This window comes from Triticum urartu, chromosome 3 (genome assembly GCF_003073215.2).
Source record: "Triticum urartu cultivar G1812 chromosome 3, Tu2.1, whole genome shotgun sequence".
Lineage (NCBI taxonomy): Eukaryota > Viridiplantae > Streptophyta > Magnoliopsida > Poales > Poaceae > Triticum > Triticum urartu.
The window spans coordinates 423,034,956-423,054,567 of NC_053024.1; positions in this window are offsets into that span (position 1 = coordinate 423,034,956).

Genomic DNA, 19,612 nt, shown 5'->3' on the forward strand with positions numbered 1-19,612 from the left:
CAAGAGATCCAAGTCCACCTCTTTTTAACCAGCGGATGAAATAGTCAAATTCCAAGTCCACCCAACGGACCCTACAAAAACAGCCTCCATCGGGGCAGCGTTAACCCCTGCCGTTGACGCCACACTACGGGAGTTCCTGCGCGAGAATTGGGACATATTCGCCTGGCATCCCTCAGACATGCCAGGAATCCCATGCAGGCTGGCCGAGCATAGCCTCAATATCCTAAAGGGATTCAATCCGGTCAAGCAAGCTCTTCGGCGTTTCTCCAAACCTAAGAGACATGCCATGGGAGAGGAACTAGCCAAGTTATTGGAGGCCGGATTCATCAGAGAAATAAAACACCCGAACTGGCTAGCAAACCTGGTGATGGTACCAAAGAAGGATAAATCCTGGCGCCTTTGTGTCGATTTCAAGGACCTCAATAAAGCTTGGCCAAAGGATCCCTTCCCCCTCCCCCACATCGATCAAATTATTGATGCTACCGCAGGATACGAGTCATTGTGTTTCCTCGACGCATACTCCGGTTACCACCAAATCAAGATGGCGGAGTCCGACCAAGCCGCAACGGCATTCATCACACCGTACGGTCCCTTCTGTTTCAACACAATGCCTTTTGGGCTCAAAAATGCCAGCGCAACATATCAGCGCATGATTCAGACATGTCTGGAGAAACAAATCGGCAAAACCGTAGAGGCATACGTAGACGATGTGGTCGTCAAAACCAAACATGTCAACTCTCTGATAGACGACTTGAGGCTCACATTCGACAATCTCTGAACATACGGCATCAAGCTCAATCCGGAAAAATGCGTTTTCGGCGTACCAGTCGGAAAGCTCCTGGGTTTCATTGTCTCCAGTAGAGGTATTGAAGCTAATCCGGCCAAAATCCGAGCTTTGTCACAGTTGGCTACCCCAATAGACCTCAAACAAATCCAGAAGTTAACTGGATGTGTGGCGGCTCTAAGCCGCTTTATCTCCCACTTAGGAGAAAAGGCATTACCCCTTTATCGCCTCCTTCGGCGCACCGAACACTTCGAGTGGACGGACACTGCCACAGCCGGATTGGAAGAAATAAAAGCCATACTGGCAACCGACCCAATCCTGGCCGCGCCAAACATCGGCGAACCACTTCTATTATACATTGCGGCAACTAATCAAGTTGTAAGCGCAGTGCTCGTCGTCGAACGAGCAGCGGACGGACATAAATTCCCTCTTCAAAAGCCGGTATATTATGTATCCACTGTCCTCACTCCATGCAAATCACGGTACCCACATTATCAAAAGATAGCCTATGTGGTATTCATGGCATCCCGGAAACTGTGACACTACTTTCAAGAGTGTTCGATTACAGTAGCCTCGGAGGTGCCACTCAATGATATTATAAACAACCGCGATGCCACGGGCCGGATTGCCAAATGGGCCATTGAGCTCCTCCCGTTCGACATAACATACAAACCTCTGCGAGCCATTAAATCGCAAGTATTGGCCGACTTTGTCGCCGAATGGACGGAAGCCGAACTCCCTAAAGAGTACGGCGCATACTCCAATTGGATTATGCACTTCGACGGCTCCAAAATGCTGGCTGGACTGGGGGCTGGCGTCGTCCTGACGTCCCCAACCGGAGATACAGTTCAATACGTACTGCAGATACTGTATACAGACTCCAACAATGTATCCGAATACGAAGCCCTGTTACATGGTCTTCAGATGGCAGTTTCCATGGGCATTCAGCGCCTAGAGGTGCGTGGGGATTCGAACCTCGCAATATCCCAAATAAATGGAGACTTTGATGCCAAGGATCCGAAGATGGCGGCGTATCATAACACCGTCCTAAAGATGTCAGCTCGGTTCGAGGGGCTCGAATTTCACCATGTGGCTTGGGAAAACAATCAGGCGGCGGATATCCTCGCCCGCATCGGCGCAAAACGCGACGAGGTCCCCCCAACATCTTTTAGAGAGGTTGTTTAAGCCATCCGTGGTATTGGAGGGGGACACCGGCAATATTAGTCCGGACCCGGCCACAACACTCGATACCGAACACTCTGACATAATCGGAGGCTCTGCCACCGAAATAACACCTTCAGCCCATGTAATAATGCCATCACAGCCCCGTGGACAGAACCATTCCTGGCCAACCTAACTAGGGAGGAACTTCCGGAGGACCAAAATGAGGCACCCTGCATAATGCGGCGATCTAAGGCCTACATGGTCCATGAGGGAGAACTGTATAAAAAAAGCACTACCAGAGTCCTTCAAAGGTGCATCTCCGAAGAGGAAGGGCGGAACCTTTTGGAAGAAATTCACGCCGGACTCGGCGGTCACCACGCTGTAGCCCGGGCTCTTGTAAGAAAGGCCTTCCATACAGGATTCTATTGGCTGACGGCCCGGGCAGACGCACAGGACTTGGTCCAACGCTGCGCCGGTTGCCAGCTTTTTGCAAATCAAAGCCACATGCCACCCACCGCCCTCCAAACCATCCCCATTACGTGACCCTTCGTGGTCTGGGGGCTTGACATGGTTGGACCCCTTAAAGGGGGGACCCACAAGAAAAATACTTACTGGTCATGGTGGATAAATTCACCAAATGGATAGAAGCCAAACCTGTTAAAACAGCCGAATTCGGACCGGCGATAGACTTCATATCCGGGGTCGTACACCGTTATGGTGTCCCCCACAGCATCATCACTGACAACGGCACGAACTTCACGGCCGATGAGGTAAAACTCTAGTGCAGCAAAATGGGCATCAAGCTCGATTATGCTTCAGTTTATCACCCACAAACTAATGGCCAAGTTGAGCGAGCAAACGGTCTTATAATGAGCGGCATTAAACCTAGGTTAGTGCGGTCCTTAACGGAGTCTAACACGCACTGGGTAGAGGAGCTCGACTCCGTACTCTGGGGGCTGTGGACCATGCCGAACCGTAGTACCGGATACACACCCTTCTTTATGGTGTACATCGCAGAGCCAGTCTTGCCCTGTGACATAATTCAAGACTCACCTCGAGTGCGCATATATGAAGAAAGAGAAGCCAAGCTCGATCGGCAGGACAGTCTGGACACCATGGAGGAGGAGCGCGACGTGGTAAAAGCCCGTTCCGCATTTTATCAGCAACAGGCTCGCAGATACCAAAGCAGAGAAGTACGGGCCAAAACTTATAACGTTGGCGAATTAGTTCTACGCCTGCCGGATAAGAAAAAGAACAAGCTCGAGCCCAAATGGGAAGGTCCCTTCATTATTGACCAAGTTCTGACCGGTGGAGCGTACCGTCTGCGGGATGCATCGAATAATCGACTCGAGCCAAACCCATGGAATGCGGCCAGGCTCCGAAGATTCTACACCTAGCGCCAGACTCTATGTTCGTCTCCTTCCTCTGTCCATTTTTTGCATATACATTATCTGTCTTGTTTTTCTTTCTCTCTTTCTTTTATTCCTTCTCTAGGCCTTCAAGGGCCAACTTGTGCCTCACTTGCACATTATAGATGCGCTAGCCATGCTCATCATACCTGGGGGCTTCTTTCACAGAAGCTTAATTATTTATCTAGGCCTCGTGCCCCGCACATGTGTTATACTTCCACAGGTACCTTTTTCGTCATTATATGCATCGATATGACTTAAGTTTTGGCCAAGCTGGGTTGCGTGGCTCTTGTATTTATGACCTACATTCCCGTTAATTCGGCTAGGGCATAAGGGGAGCACCTCTACGATTGTTACTGCCGGGTCAGCCGGATGTGTACCTCAGACTGGGTGAAGCCGAAAGCTAGCGTTCTTAAGGGAATATTCGGTCGGTGAACAAAAGATGATTTTTATTTATTTTCCATATGTGCCCCCAGATGTTTTTTCCTGCATTTCCTATCGCAGTCCGGACATGCACTTTAGGGCATGCGTACCCAGGGAAAGGAACCCTTAACGGAACTATTCTCCCTGGAAGATGTTTCTTACTACCCATGTAATATAACATAGCTAGTTGGGCACTTGTCTGTTCAAGCACTAATGGCCCCTATGCCTGGTCTCCATGCATACCCCGGTTCTTATATAACTGAGCGGGTATTCAGATACACTCCGGACTATCGGGTCCCGAGGTTGAAGCGAAAAGGTTCGCCATGACAAATGATCTACAATCCGGCTAGAAGGCATTATACATGTCACTTTAATTACATAGTCATGCAGACTGACTAAATTCCTCTTCTATACCATCCAACAGGCGGTCTAGCCTACAATCCTGTTGGGAATACTTTGCGGCTAATTCTACTTGCCCATAAACTAAGCTAACGGGGATCTCTTTTCCGTCGGGCCCCACAGGTCCGACCTCGGCCATGTGATTTGGGTCAGCCTTGGTATACCGCGTCTTCACCATGGCCCAGGCTTCCCTGGCACGTTGACGGCAGGCCTATATCTTCCATAATCGGAAGCGCCGCCGTGCTCCCTTGAGCTTCTCCATAAGCTCTGCAACGCCTTCTGGCAGGGAGACGGATGGCCACAAGGCCTGGGCAACACCTTGCATCACCTGCCGAACTTGTTCGTGCAGTTGTGAGAGCTCGGATAGAAGATCACCCGCAGTCCCGGGCATTTCCTACGCGGGATGACCCGTCAGCATACCTACAGACATAACGCTGTTGGTCGGCTTCTTCGCCGAACTCCTTCAAAAGGATTCGTTCAAGCACTTATTGAAAATGCCGCGTCGAAGCCGCCTATTCTCCTTCTCGGAGTCTGCAAGCTGGGCTCGAACGTCTTTCAATTCCACGCTCAGCTTGGTATTGGCGTCTTGGAGATTGTTTTTCTCCCGCCTGACCTCCGGATTCATCTGCAACATCTATTGTTAGATCTGTAGCCACGCCGCACACTATAGGGTAACCATCATTCTTTAAAGTAAATGTTACCAGCGGGGAACTTTTTCGGTTCCTTCAATGCGGCAACGGCGGCCCGCAGTCGGGTCTTGCATTCCTCCAGCTCCTGTGACAGCCTAGTATTCTTCTTTGTAAGAACCTGCACAATAAAGATGATCCTTAAATCAGTTCTGCTAACTGTTTCAAGTCTCAGGGGCTACTGATACATATAAATCGTCAGATTTACTTACCCGTACATCCTTTACATACTGATCCATGGCTCTGGCTAGACCATCTTGAGCAGCACGGAGGTACACCTCTCCAGAATTGAAGGCATCAAATGCCTCTGGTGAGAAACAAGCGTCGCGGAGTACGGCCCGGCGGCGCCTATGATTCATGGCGCTTTCCACTTCTGAATTTGTAGCGGATAATCTATCTGCATCCTCTGTAGGGGGATTATCCGGCGCCCGCCCCATATCGGCTTCCGCCTCTATGTCCGGTCCTGGCGCCCGACTAGTGGAAGCGTGAATAGCAACATCGCCGGACATATTCCGGCGAGCGTTTTTCTGTTAAAGAAACACGAGCGTCGTTACATTTCGAGAAAGACGACAAGCACGGAGCGGGGTTTCTATTATACCTTTGCGCCGGCGTCTTTGTCCTGACCGCCTTCCTTTTTGGCCTGCCCGGCCTCGATGCCTCTTGTTGGCGAGTTGCTGCGGGTTCGGCAGGGCGTCCCGAATGCCTTCCCTGTAAAAACGCCATATGTATATGGTAGGTGAAGTGTCTAAAAGGGGATCCTAGTTTTTGGAGTTGGGATTTTTGGTTTTTCTTACGTGCGATGCAGGAAGGAGTCCGGGATAGTCGGCTGTAATGGCCACCATGGCATCATCACAGCTTAACTGATAGAACTGTCGGTCTATCAGCTCCACGAATATAACCGGATCTTCTTCGAGTCCGGAGTCGAGGGCCCGGTTAGGGTCCTCTGGTTGTGGAGAGGGGCTGCTGACCTCCTTTATGGCTTTTCGCAGTTCTTGCCGCAAAGTGGCAAGGTGAATACTTACGACAAAGAATGCGGGATGAATGGGAGTAAGGAGATATAACTTACCCAGCTTGGAGGATTGTACATGGAGAATCCATCCCGTGGCTTGATGCGGATGAACTCCTCTTCCTCTCCCTTGAACAATTCGGACAGAATTTTTGCTAAAGCGGCAGAATTTTCCAGACCCTTACGCCCCCAGCGGGTGGCATCATCCGCCCCATTAAAACACCAGAAGGGGTGCCCACGATATTGAAGTGGTTGCACTCCCCGCATTATGCAAATCGACATAACTTTGATTACTATCAATCCTGATTGAGCCAGTGCTTTAATCCGGTTCATCAGGTAAAGGACTTCTCCATTGTCTTCCTCCTGGGGGCTCCATGGGCGCCAGCTTCGGTGTTTCTTCAGAGGAGCATTGCTGAATTCAGGAAGACCCCGCCGAACAGGGTCCGGAAGGGGAACGTCCTCCATATAAAACCATTCCGAAGGCCAGTCTTCGGACGACGTCTTCGGGGTACCGGACAAGTATCTGGTTCCGGTAATGCGCCATATTTCAGCTCCGCCCACTTGATAAAGTGACCCCCTCTCTATGCGAGGGATGAGGTAAAATAGCCTTTTCCACAGCTCGAAGTGAGCCTTGCAGCCTAGGAACAACTCGCCGAGAGCAACATAGCCGGCGATGTGTAGAATGGAGGCAGGGGTGAAATTGGGTAAATGGAGGCCGTAGAACTCCAGGAGCCCGTGGAGGAACGGATGAATTGGAAATCCGAGTCCCCTTAATAAATAAGGAACAAGGCAGACCCGCTCCCCCATAGAGGGACTGGGAAAGCTCTTCGCTTGCTCCCTGCCATTGTAGGTGGCAAGCCCAGCTCGAACGGGCACCATATACGTTGGAGGGAGAAATCCCTTAGTTTGCAGTTCGACTAATCGACTGTGTGGGACTGAACACCTCTCCCAATCACCGGGCTTAGGGCTACGGGGGCGGGAGGAGGAGCTGCGGAGGTCGGCAATCCTGGAATGGATCTTTCCAAAGTGCGCTCTGATGGATTCTCACTAGGGGAGGATGGTATGGATCAGATCCGAGAATCCCCATCCTTTTAATAGACAATTTATTTATCTGGCTAGGGGGCGAATGTAAAAAACGCCCTAGCGCCTCGTATTCATTCGACGCGTGGGAGATAGCCCTCATTGGGCATAGAGGCCAAGAGGTCCAAACATTTATGGGACCGGACACTTCTTTAGAAACGTTCAAAATATGGAGAAGAACCCGCCTTGCAATGCCGAAGACAACACTGTGTGCCGGACTCATCATCATTGAAGCCTAGTTCAGGGGCTACTGAGGGAGTCTTGGATTAGGGGGTATCCGGACAGCCGGACTGTTGGACTATGAAGATACAAGATTGAAGACTTCGTCTCGTGTCCGGATGGGACTCTACTTGGCATGGAAGGCAAGCTAGGAGATACGGATATGTATATCTCCTCCTTTGTAACCGACCTTGTGTAACCCTAGCCCCCTCTGGTGTCTATATAAACCAGAGGGTTTTAGTCCATAGGACAACATACAATCATACCATAGGCTAGCTTCTAGGGTTTAGCCTCTCCGATCTCGTGGTAGATCAACTCTTGTAATACTCATATCATCAAGAATAAATCAAGCAGGACATAGGGTTTTACCTCCATCAAGAGGGCCCAAACCTGGGTAAAATATCGTGTCCCCTGCCTCCTGTTACCATCCGCCTTAGATGCACAGTTCGGGACCCCCTACCCGAGATCCGCCGGTTTTGACACCGACAACGAGGTTGAAGAGATAACTGCAGCATGGACTCCAAGAAATATGGCGCCAGATGGAAGTCGTGTTGGTGACGTGTATTGTACTCCTAGACGTGAATGCTTGTTCTAGCCCATGCCACCCTACTGTACTATATATCGAGTATTCGAGGTGCTGGTTACGTATAGCGAACACATTAACATATGGCCCATCTCACACCGTGGCCAAATTTCCTGGAGTCTGTGCTAGGTTAAAAAGTGTTCTTTGTGAGGGTGGGTGGCTGGTCTCAAGTTTAAAACTTGTTGTATTACGTATACGTAGATGTAGAGATAGTGCAGCAGTCTTGAAAGTTTGAACCCAAACATCAGAATGCAATTTCTACTGGACTCATCCGAGGACCTAGGATGATGGGATTCACAGCTACAGTAAAAACACCTATCCGACGCACGAAGCATGTGAAGCTAGTACAAATAGTAGTAGTACTATTGTTGATTGGACTCATCCGATAACCTGTTGTAATGCACGTACAATTATGTATTCGGAAAAATATTTTTTTGCCTCGTCGCAGCACCCACTCAGAGAAGCGACTCAAAAGCCATTTATAAATTTAGTAAGTTTATCACAGGCATATCATTTTATTACATACAACAGGTCATGAACCCACAACGACAACGACGATACATTCTAGTAAATACTAAAGTTTTCATCACACAACAAATAACAAGCAATGAAATGAACTTCAGCTCAACCAATCCTCGGCGTTGGAAACGCTTGCTTTGAACCAGAAGTGATTCTCTGGGAAGGGCCAGCTACTGTGAATCTCGAGACCTACACAGGACTGATCATCCTAGCTGAAGCGGGCTATGTCAGGACCCATTGTGCGATGGTAGGGAAGCATAGCAATGACCGAGGTATAGATATAGTTGCTTCTCATAAATGGTAGTAACGTTGTGTCAATAGCAGCTGGATCGCCTTTCACCATCATTGGATAGTTTTGTCCAAGAAAGAGTGAGTTTCCTCCAAGTCTTCCAATACTGAACCAGGGAGAAGGTGTTGGTGCTAGTACACTAGTATCCATCCCAATACCTTGCAACGGATGTTGGAATAGGTCCGGAGAGTGCGACCATGTGAGAGAACACCTGCTTCCTTAGTAACATCGGCACTGCCCTATATACAGACAAGAAGAGGTGATCCATCGAAATAAGTTGCCAGGCGCCACTGAGTATGTGGGTCCTGCTCGTCCTCATGCTCGTGATCATCAGCATCGTCATCTCCCCCTTGGTTATAAATTTTTTCAAGTATAGGTGGTGGAATGTTCACAAGACCTTGGAAACATAAGAAGGTTAATTAATTAGTAAAGGGAAACTAGCTAACCCGCATGCATGTGGATGAAAAAATTATAATTATGGTGGAAGAAAAACGTACCGAAAGCATGATGATTCCATGCAAAAATAGTGCCACGAGTGGTGGCAGCAAACACAACACCCTCGTATTGAATTACATCACAGTACTCATCTGTGTACAGAAATTGATTTTTGAGCAATATCCATCGAGGCGTGGAAGTAAGGAAGGCAACAAGCTTGTCGAAGATAGCAACAACTTCATAGTTCGTGTAATCCCAAGAGCGGTTGGGAACTCGACAAATTGCTATCTTCCATAGACGACAGTTACCATGATCGTATTTGAACTCATGTAGATCATCTGTGTGCTCAACCTCTGGGAAGTCTGAGATTTTTGGAAGTGGAACCCGGTGACGAGTATACACATTCACATGTTCCCACTCGCAGTTGTACCCAATATAAATAACCCACTCTTCATTTGCGCCTACCCAAGCCTTGCCCTCAAGTGGTGCATCTTAACATCACATGTATCATTATCAAGCGGCATCAACTTGCACAAGGCGAGGCTTCGGTCGTCCCCGCGCCAGTCAGCAGGGTCATGGCGAACAAGATAGGGGAGATCAAACCGCTCCTGGACCCTTGGGTTGCTTGTAATGATGTTATTAGTTCAGTCGAGAATGGTCTTGAACGAACCTGCCATGCTAGCCGAGGTGATGATGTCGCACCGATCAATGAGTTCCTCCAACGCATCATCATTCAGAACAGGGAAAGAATAACGGGGTAGTTTCCAGCCTATTCCCTCCATGGAGAAGACGATCGAACAATGGCAGAAGGATGGGTGAAGGCAAATGGAGGGGGGAGGAAGAGCATGCGACAATAGTTCCAAATCGAGAGGGAAAGGCGAAGAGTCAGTGGACGGTTGCCACGGTACACGAAGAGGCGCCCCGGCCTACATAGACGTCCATTCGGAAATTGTACAAATAAAGGACTCGCCGTCGTCTCACTGACATGTGGGAACGGGACCACATGTCAACGAAACATGGTGTGTAATTTCTCGTGCAAAATGCGATCTGGCCGCGTTGGCCCGAGGTGCCGCATTAGTTATCGACCTTTATTTTTTTAATGGCGTGTCATTCAGTTTTGAAGCACGACTAACTGGTACTGTATGCAGAGAAAATATAAACTACTCTACCACTACTCCACCTCTAGTACTAGTAGTATAAAAAAGATATATAGGCTGGAGCTTCAACACTTTCTTGCTAAGGGCTGGCCACTTGCTTCTCACGCTATCACCCTTTCTCCAGATTCCCTCCTCACCGATGGTCACAGATCCGCCAGAGAAGAACATGGACGTGCAGCGTTGACGCACTCGTCGGCGGCGAGCGAGGCCACGCACTGATGACAAGGCCGTCCTCTCAGACCTAGCGCCCGCGTGGGATGTCCTCCGTCCCCAAGCTCGATGCCGTAGTGTGTGTGGAGGACGACGACCACGAGCGAAGCCACTTCCCGCCGACCCTCAGGCATGCTACCTCTTTTCGAACCATACCCTTGTTCTATTGCCCCATCTGCCACGTCGCTGCATGTGGATCTTTTTCCACTCCACCATCTTCCCAATTTGCTATCCTCTGCTCTGCTGTTCACGCAGGCGAAAACCTTAACTTGCACTATTAAAGGAAACCCTACTTCATGTCTGGGTTGAATAAGGAAACGGAGGGAGACTGTATTGTCCAAGAGACTAGGCATCAAACCCGCATCTAGGTTGAAAAGAGGAAAATCAGTAGCTAAAGGGAACAAAAATGGGACGTAATCCACATATGCTGCCTGGATATTTGTTGCTTTGGGCAACCATACCTCCCTCACCACTCTATACGTCCGTGGAGGTACATCGTACTAGTGCGGCCACTATCCGAATGGGCCTCCCATGCTCTTATTTCCACTTTTTTGCTGTTAGTATAACGCCAGTGCTCAAGTCTAGCAATGCTATGCTACCTCTTGAGCCCTGCATTGGTTTTCCCTTGAAGAGGAAAGGGTGATGCAGTAAAGCAGCGTAAGTATTTCCCTCAGTTTTTGAGAACCAATGTATCAATCCAGTAGGACACCACGTGCAAGTCACCTCGTACCTACACAAACAAATAAGAACCTCGCAACCAATGCGATAAAGGGGTTGTCAATCCCTTCACGGCCACTTGCGAGAGTGAGATCTGATAGAGATGATAATAATAAGATAAATATTTTTGGTATTTTTATGATATAGATTGAAAGTAAGGATTGCAAAATAAAATAGATTGGAAACTTGTATGATGGAGAATAGACCCAGGGGCCATAGGTTTCACTAGTGGCTTCTCTCAAGATAGCATAAGTATTACGGTGGGTGAACGAATTACTATCGACCAATTGATAGAAAAGCGAATAATTATGAGAATATCTAGGCATGATCATGTATATAGGCATCATGTCCGAGACAAGTAGACCGAAATGATTCTGCATCTACTACTATTACTCCACACATCGACCGCTATCCAGCATGCATCTATAGTATTAAGTTCATAAGACCGGAGTAACGCCTTAAGCAAGATGACAAGTTGTAGAGGGATAAACTCATGCAATATGATGTAAACCCCATCTTTTTATCCTCGATGGCAACAATACAATACGGGTCGTTTCCCTTTCTGTCACTGGGATCGAGAACCGCAAGATTGAACCCAAAGCTAAGCACTTCTCCCATTGCAAGAAAGATCAATCTAGTAGGCCAAAGCAAACTGATAATTCGAAGAGACTTGCAAAGATAAACCAATCATACATAAAAGAATTCAGAGAAGATTCAAATATTGTTCATAGATAGACTTGATCATAAACCCACAATTCATCGGATCTCGACAAACACACCGCAAAAGAAGATTACATCGAATAGATCTCCAAGAGAATCGAGGAGAACTTTGATCCAAAGAGAGAGAAGAAGCCATCTAGCTACTAGCTATGGACCCGAAGGTCTGAAGTAAACTACTCACACATCATCGCAGGAGCCATGGAGTTGATGTAGAGGCCCTCCGTGATCAATGCCCCCTCTGGCGGAGCTCCGGAAAAGGCCCCAAGATGGGATCTCTTGGCTACAGATGGTTGCGGTGGTGGAAATAGGGTTTCATGGTGCTCCTAGATGTTTGAGGGGTATATGGATATATATAAGAGGAAGAAGTAGGTCGGTGGAGCAACGAGGGGCCCACGAGGGTGGAGGGTGCGCCTAGGGGGGTGGGCGTGCCCCCCTGCCATGTGGCCTCCTCGATTGTTTCTTGATGTCCACTCCAAGTCCCCTGGATCACGTTTGTTCCAAAAATAATGCTCCCGAAGGTTTCATTCCGTTTGGACTCCGTTTGATATTCCTTTTCGGCGAAACACTAAAATAGGCAAAAAACAACAATTTGGGCTGGGCCTCCGGTTAATAGGTTCGTCCCAAAAATAATATAAAAGTGTAAAAATAAGCCCATTAACATCCAAAATAGATAATATAATAGCATGGAGCAATCAAAAATTATAGATACGTTGGAGACGTATCATGCTACTGCTAAAGTGATGCCACATTTTATTAATGCAGGACTCAGTCTAATGCCACCGATAAATTTAGGCAATGCCATTTAATGTCACTGGATTATTTCAGGGTTAGCTGTTGATTGTGGATGTATTAAAGATTTTTCAGCTAAGGCATTCTAATGCTGTTGCACGGCCAGTATACCAACAATGAATCTTGTTACTACCTTCAGATTTTTGCACTGTTAATGCTTATAGATTACATACCTCACTTTCATGAGATAACTCAATTTTTTTGTACAGTGTCAAGAGGAAAGGTCAAGAGTGGGAACCTCCTCCTCCGGTTGTTCTCTTGATTCATTCGATCAAGTTTTTATGTTTGATCGATTATCAAGATTGGCATAGCAATTTTTAGGTCCCCTCGAGATCGAAATGATATTTACCTTGAAGGTACATGCTTTGCAATTTTTTATACTGTCATTAGTTAATAATGCTAGTTACCTCAAACTTTTGTATTTGGTTTAATGCTCTTGCACAACAAGGATACCAATGCTGAAACTTGTTACCTTTACATTTTGTATTGTTAATTCTAAAGAAATCTTCCAGCGGTAGAGCTTATAGAAATCTGTTCAGTAAAACCATTGTACTATACCCTGTAAGAAAATAACTACTCTACTCTTGTACTAGCCACTGGATTAGTGTATATTTGTACTATTCGAATGGTGTTGCATTAGCGTATGGACATATATAAAGTGTGGCAAGCTTTCCCAGATCTGTGCTCAAGAAAACTACTACCTATTTTTCTAAATATTAGATGTTTGGGTACTTTAAATTGAACTGCGAAAACGTCTTATATTAAGGAACAGAGGGTGTAGAGTTCACTCAAATTATCCCCGAAAAGCTAGTCACACCTTTGTTAAAATTAATGTTCATTATGTTATCGGAGGAGGTCTGTATGTTTGTCTCTAATGCCTGTCGACTACATACCTGACATCATTATGTAATGTTAAGTCATTTCCTTTTGTACAATGTCACTGAATTGTCAAGGCGGTGATCACATTTTATTTTAGTTGAACTGCACAAAATATGCTTAAAAGAAGAGGAAAGGTCAGGAATGGCTCAATTTTTTAGAAAAAACTATGTATGCCTTCCTAACATCAGCCGTTGTTGCCTTATTTATTCCTTCAAACAGATGGTTAGAAACAGCCTTGCTACCTTTTACCATTAAGAAATTGGAATGCTTATATTTGTGAGTCTATGCTACAACTAGTGCCACTTTTATAGTAATCACACTTTCAATATCTATGGAAACAGGGATGCTCGATTTTAGTGGAACTGCACAAAAAGTCCAAATGGTTCAACATTAGGAGCATGTTTTCTTCCAAACCTTTAGATCCAATTGGTGGCACTATGAGCTCTTCATTACGAAGGTACATGGTTTTCTACTATCTTGCTACTCTTTTTGTACTGTCATTAGATAGTAATACTAGTGCTTTGCATGTGAATTTATTGGCAGGGTGGACCTACATTGGAGGTGCAGGACAGGATTCAATGATTGGATGCTCAATTTTGGTTGTATCGATTTCACCTCTTCCATCACTGCGAACATGGATATCCTGGTCTGATGAAGAATAGGCGCTATTTTTCTGCTCTGAACCAGCAAATCAATTCAGTATGAAATTGTCCAGGGAAACACATGACTGTGTCAAATTGTCCAGTGCAAAACATGACAGATGCTAAGCGGAATAGACGTGTTTAAACCAAAAATACAAGGTGGGGAATATGTTTACTAGCTGCTTGATATTTGTGCAGACAGAGATGTCTGCCCATTGTTATTTGGCAAACAAACAAAGTGACCGCAATTTTGGTTGAACTGCACAAGAGAATAGTATAGTCACTGCATGCAATGCCATTTGAAAATAGACACAGAAAGATTGGATAGTCACTTCATGGACTGCAGAAAAGTAGTACTGTACTATTTATTGTCCAACACTAGGTGCTTCATTGCTTTGGTCTGATTATACAATGGGCATCATTTTGCCTAAGTTAAAGTTTGTATTCCGAAAATAGTCTCGCCGTGTGACCGAGAGAAGACCAAATCATATTGCAGTGGATGTTCCTCCATCATGTGTGGTTCATTCTCATGGTTCCAGCTGTTGGTGAAACTAGTTACATTTGCAAGAGGAATTGTAGACTTCACAAACAAATTTGTCTTTCACTCTGTACTGAATGTTGGCCAAGAGAAGCATCCATGTTAGTGATACGTCTTCAACATATCTATAATTTTTGATTGCTCCATGCTATATTATCTACTATTTTGGACATTATTTGGCTTTATTATCCACTTTTATATTATTTTTGGGACTAACCTATTAACCGGAGGCCCAGCCCAGAATTGCTATTTTTTTGCCTATTTTAGGGTTTTGAAGAAAAGGAATATAAAACGGAGTCCAAACGGAATGAAGCCTTCGGGAACGTGATTTTCTCACCGAACATGATCCATGAGACTTGGACCCTACGTCAAGAAACAAAGGAGGAGGCCACGAGGTAGGGGGCATGCCTACCCCCCCCCCAGGCGTGCCCTCCACCCTCGTGGGCCCCCTGTTGCTCCACCGACGTACTCCTTCCTCCTATATATACCTATGTACCCCCAAACGATCAGATACGGAGCCAAAACCCAAATTCCACCACCGCAACTTTCTGTATCCACAAGATCCCATCTTGGGGCCTGTTCCGAAGCTCCGCTGGAGGGGCATCGATCACGGAGGGCTTCTACATCAACTCCATAGCCCCTCTGATGAAGTGTGAGTAGTTCACCTCCGACCTACGGGTCCATAGTTATTAGCTAGATGGCTTCTTCTCTCTTTTTGGATCTCAATACAATGTTCTCCTCCTCTCTTGTGGAGATCTATTCAATGTAATCTTCTTTTTGTGGTGTGTTTGTTGAGACTGATGAATTGTGGGTTTATGATCAAGTCTATCTATGAACAATATTTGAATCTTCTCTGAATTCTTTTATATATGATTGGTTATCTTTGCATTTCTCTTCGAATTATCAGTTTGGTTTGGCCTACTAGATTGATCTTTCTTGCAATGGGAGAAGTTCTTAGCTTTGGGTTCAATCTTGCGGTGTCCTTTCCCAGTGACAGTAGGGGCAGCAAGGCACGGATTGTATTGTTGCCATCGAGGATAACAAGATGGGGTTTTCATCATATTGCATGAGTTTATCCCTCTACATCATGTCATCTTGCTTAAGGCGTTACTCTATTTTCATGAACTTAATACTCTAGATGCATGCTGGATAGCGGTCGATGAGTGGAGTAATAGTAGTAGATGCAGGCAAGAGTCGGTCTACTTGTCTCGGACATGATGCCTATATACATGATCATACCTAGATATTCTCATAACTATGCTCAATTCTGTCAATTGCTCAACAGTAATTCGTTCACCCACCGTAAAATACCTTGCTACCTCTTGATCTCGCGTTGGATTTCCCCAAAGAGGAAAGGATGATGCAGCAGAGTAGCGTAAGTATTTCCCTCAGTTTTTGAGAACCAAGGTATCAATCCAGTAGGAGGCCACGCTCAAGTCCCTCGTACCTGCACAAAATGATAGCTACTCGCAACCAACGCGATTAGGGGTTGTCAATCCCTTCACGGTCACTTACGAGAGTGAGATCTAATAGATATAATATTTTTGGTATTTTTGGTATGGAGATGCAAAGTGAAAAGTAAAAGGCAAAGTAAAAAAGCAAAGCAAGATTAAAGTGATGGAGATTGATATGATGAGAATAGACCCGGGGGCCATAGGTTTCACTAGTGGATTCTCTCAAGAGCATAAGTATTCTACGGTGGGTGAACAAATTACTGTTGAGCAATTGACAGAATTGAGCATAGTTATGAGAATATCTAGGCATGGTTATGTATATAGGCATCACGTCCGTTATAAGTAGACCGAAACGATTTTGCATCTACTACTATTACTCCACTCATCGACCTCTATCGAGCATGCATCTAGAGTATTAAGTTAAAAACAGAGTAACACTTTAAGCAAGATGACATGATGTAGAGAGATAAATTCATGCAATATGAAATAAACCCCATGTCAGGACCCCGATTCCAAGCCACATCGATCTAGCCGGTAACACCTCATATCACTTTGCGGCCACACGCACGGTATCCCACGGGTGTCGCCTTACCGTGGCCCAGGACCGTTTGCACCTTTTGGCTCACGTATATGATAGTGTCGCTAGCATCCATATGACAGAGAACCCGGGCCGACATGGCTAGTCGTGAACCCAAAGCGGCACAGACCTATGGAGACAGGCATACATGAATCACATCGAGCATGTCGGTCATCAGCGAGTGATTCCGGGCTGTAGCACTGGGCTAACAGGACTCCGGGGAACCCGGGCTGTAGCAGGCTAGGCAGGACTCCGGATGTCACCGCGTGACATTTCCCCGAAGGGACAGACATAGGAATGACGTGAAACACATGCCGGCCAGTCAAGTGTCCTGAGCAGTAGTGCTGGGCTAGCAGGACTCCGGTGAACCGGGCTGTAGAGGACTACTATGGCTCGAGGAACACTAGACTACATTTCCCCATAAGAAAGGCTGCCAAGGATAAACAACTAGATTGTCGGATCCCACTCATACCAAGCATTTCAATCATACACACAATATGCCCGATATGAGTACATACAACATGGCATCACAACAAAACTCTACAACTCAAGTACTTTATTTAAAGGCTCCAGAGAGCCATACATAACAAGTTCATACAGATAGGGGTCACATGACCCGACACTCAAGTCATACAATCATACAAGCACATGCGGAAGCAACTAGTCTGAGTACAGACACTAGAAAGAAAGAAGGCTTCTTGAAGCCTGTCTATCTACATAGGGCCCTCCATGGCCAGGATCACCACCTGGGTGGCTAGTCACTCGTCGACGTCAAGGTCTACGTAGAACCCATCGGAGGGGGCGGTGTTGTCGTCTGAAAACAGTAATTAAGCAAACATGAGTACAAAGGTACTCAGCAAGTCTTACATCAGAACCTAATATACATGCTCATTCTCAAGAAGGTGGTGGGGTTATTGCAGCAAGCCAGCTTTGACTCTTGGCTAATCTATCCTACGGTACTCCACCAGTAAAATAGTTTTTGCACACGAGTCCACTACTCACCAACACAATACTCCACCAGGGATCCTCTCTCGTCATCCTACGAGAGGGCCATCCTCGGTACTCACACTTATCTTGAGTCTTTTAGTAGTATCCATTAACTTGTCTATGAACTGTACAGGCAACCAAGTAGTCCTTTATCACGGACGCGGCTATTAGAATAGATGATGTTAACCCTGCAGGGGTATACTTCTTCATACACGCTTTCACCACTTACCGCCGTTTACACGACATGTACTCGGCAACCTTCAAGCGGAAGCCCAGCGAGGGTGTCGGCCACGGCCTACATAAACACTTAAGTCTCTGGTCCAGGTGTATCGCCTATCTAGGTTCCATCCGTAGAGAGTCCGGCCGAGGTTTCCACATACGGCCCCGAACGATGTGAACAGGGTTCCCGAGACACCAAACGGGTGACTCGGTACACCGTGCCATGGTGTATCTACCGCAACATAGCCCACCCCTAGGGTCAATGCTACGCACGGCCGCCAACACATAACCTACAAACACCAGAAACTATTTGCAACTCCTGGACAGAGTACTAAGGTATTTAAGAAGCTGAGAGGGTCCATTGGTTTCGGGCCCAATGTACGGTAGTAACTGCATCTTAAATCACACATACAGATCTTAGTTCTTATGGACGGTCTCAATGAAACAATCCACCATGTACTCCTACATGGCCTCTCATCGATACCTTTACCAAAACATGTTCAACACATCCCTCATATTACCGGCATAATCATATCACTCTAGCCCATCACCCAGATGAACCAGACCTAACACAACTCTAAGCATAGCAGGCATAGCAAGGTAGGAATCACATACATGGCTCAATCAACTCCTACTCATGCTAGTGGGTTTCATCTAGTTACTGTGGCAATGACAGGTCATGCGGAGGATAAGGGTTCAACTACCGTAGCACACAGCAGTTTGAATCACGTTGTCTTAATGCAGTAAACAAGAGCAGAAGCGAGAACATGGGTTTGTATCGGAATGATCAATGGGTTGCTTGCCTGTTGTAGTGGTAGTAGGGTACTGCCCTTCAGACGGATACTCGGGGTTATCCTCGGAGGCAGAACCTACCACGAAAGACACACCGAAGCATAATCAACACATGGCAATATGCAACAATAAGATGCATGCTATGACATGGCAAGATGAAAGTGTCTTGGCCTAATGCAAGCTAAAACATAAGGGGATGAACTCATTTGAATCAAAGATTTAAATATTGGCTCATTAAACATGACCTTATTAGAGCATCACCTTATTCTGCTTAAATAGCAAGGTTAACTTGTTTTGTCATGCATGAAACCATTACAGATGGATAGATTGAATTTTTCTAATCATTTTTCATATATAAATCTTTGCATTTGGCGCTATGGTTGATTTTCTATGATTTTTAGAAGTTTTGACTATTTTTCTGGAATTTTCTATTAAAGAATAAATCCAGTAATTGAATTAATGCGTCAGCATGACATAGATGTGACGTCAGCAGGTCAACTGGGTCGGCCAGGTCAAACCTGACTGGTGGGCCCTCTCTGTCAGTGTCACAACTAGTTAACAGAATTAGATTAACACTAATTAGCTGTCAGTGGGGCCTGGGCCCACATGTCAGTGACTGAACTAATTAAACTTAGTTAAAACTAATCCTGAACTAATTAGCAAACCGGCCCCACCTGTCATAGACTCAGGGGGGGTCTACCTGGGCCCACACAGGGGTCAAACTGAGTCAAACTCGCCGGCGTTTAGCCGCCGGCAAGGCCAGACGCGGCGGAGGGCTGCGGGTTTCGTGCTCCGACAACCAAAACGACGGCGGAGAGCATCTAGGCATAGCTGGGAGCAAACCGCATCGAGTCGTGGCAGTGAGTGGAGCTAGGGTGGCCGGAAACGTCGCCGGCGACGACCTTGGCGGCCACCGGAGTTCGGGCGAGGCCGAAA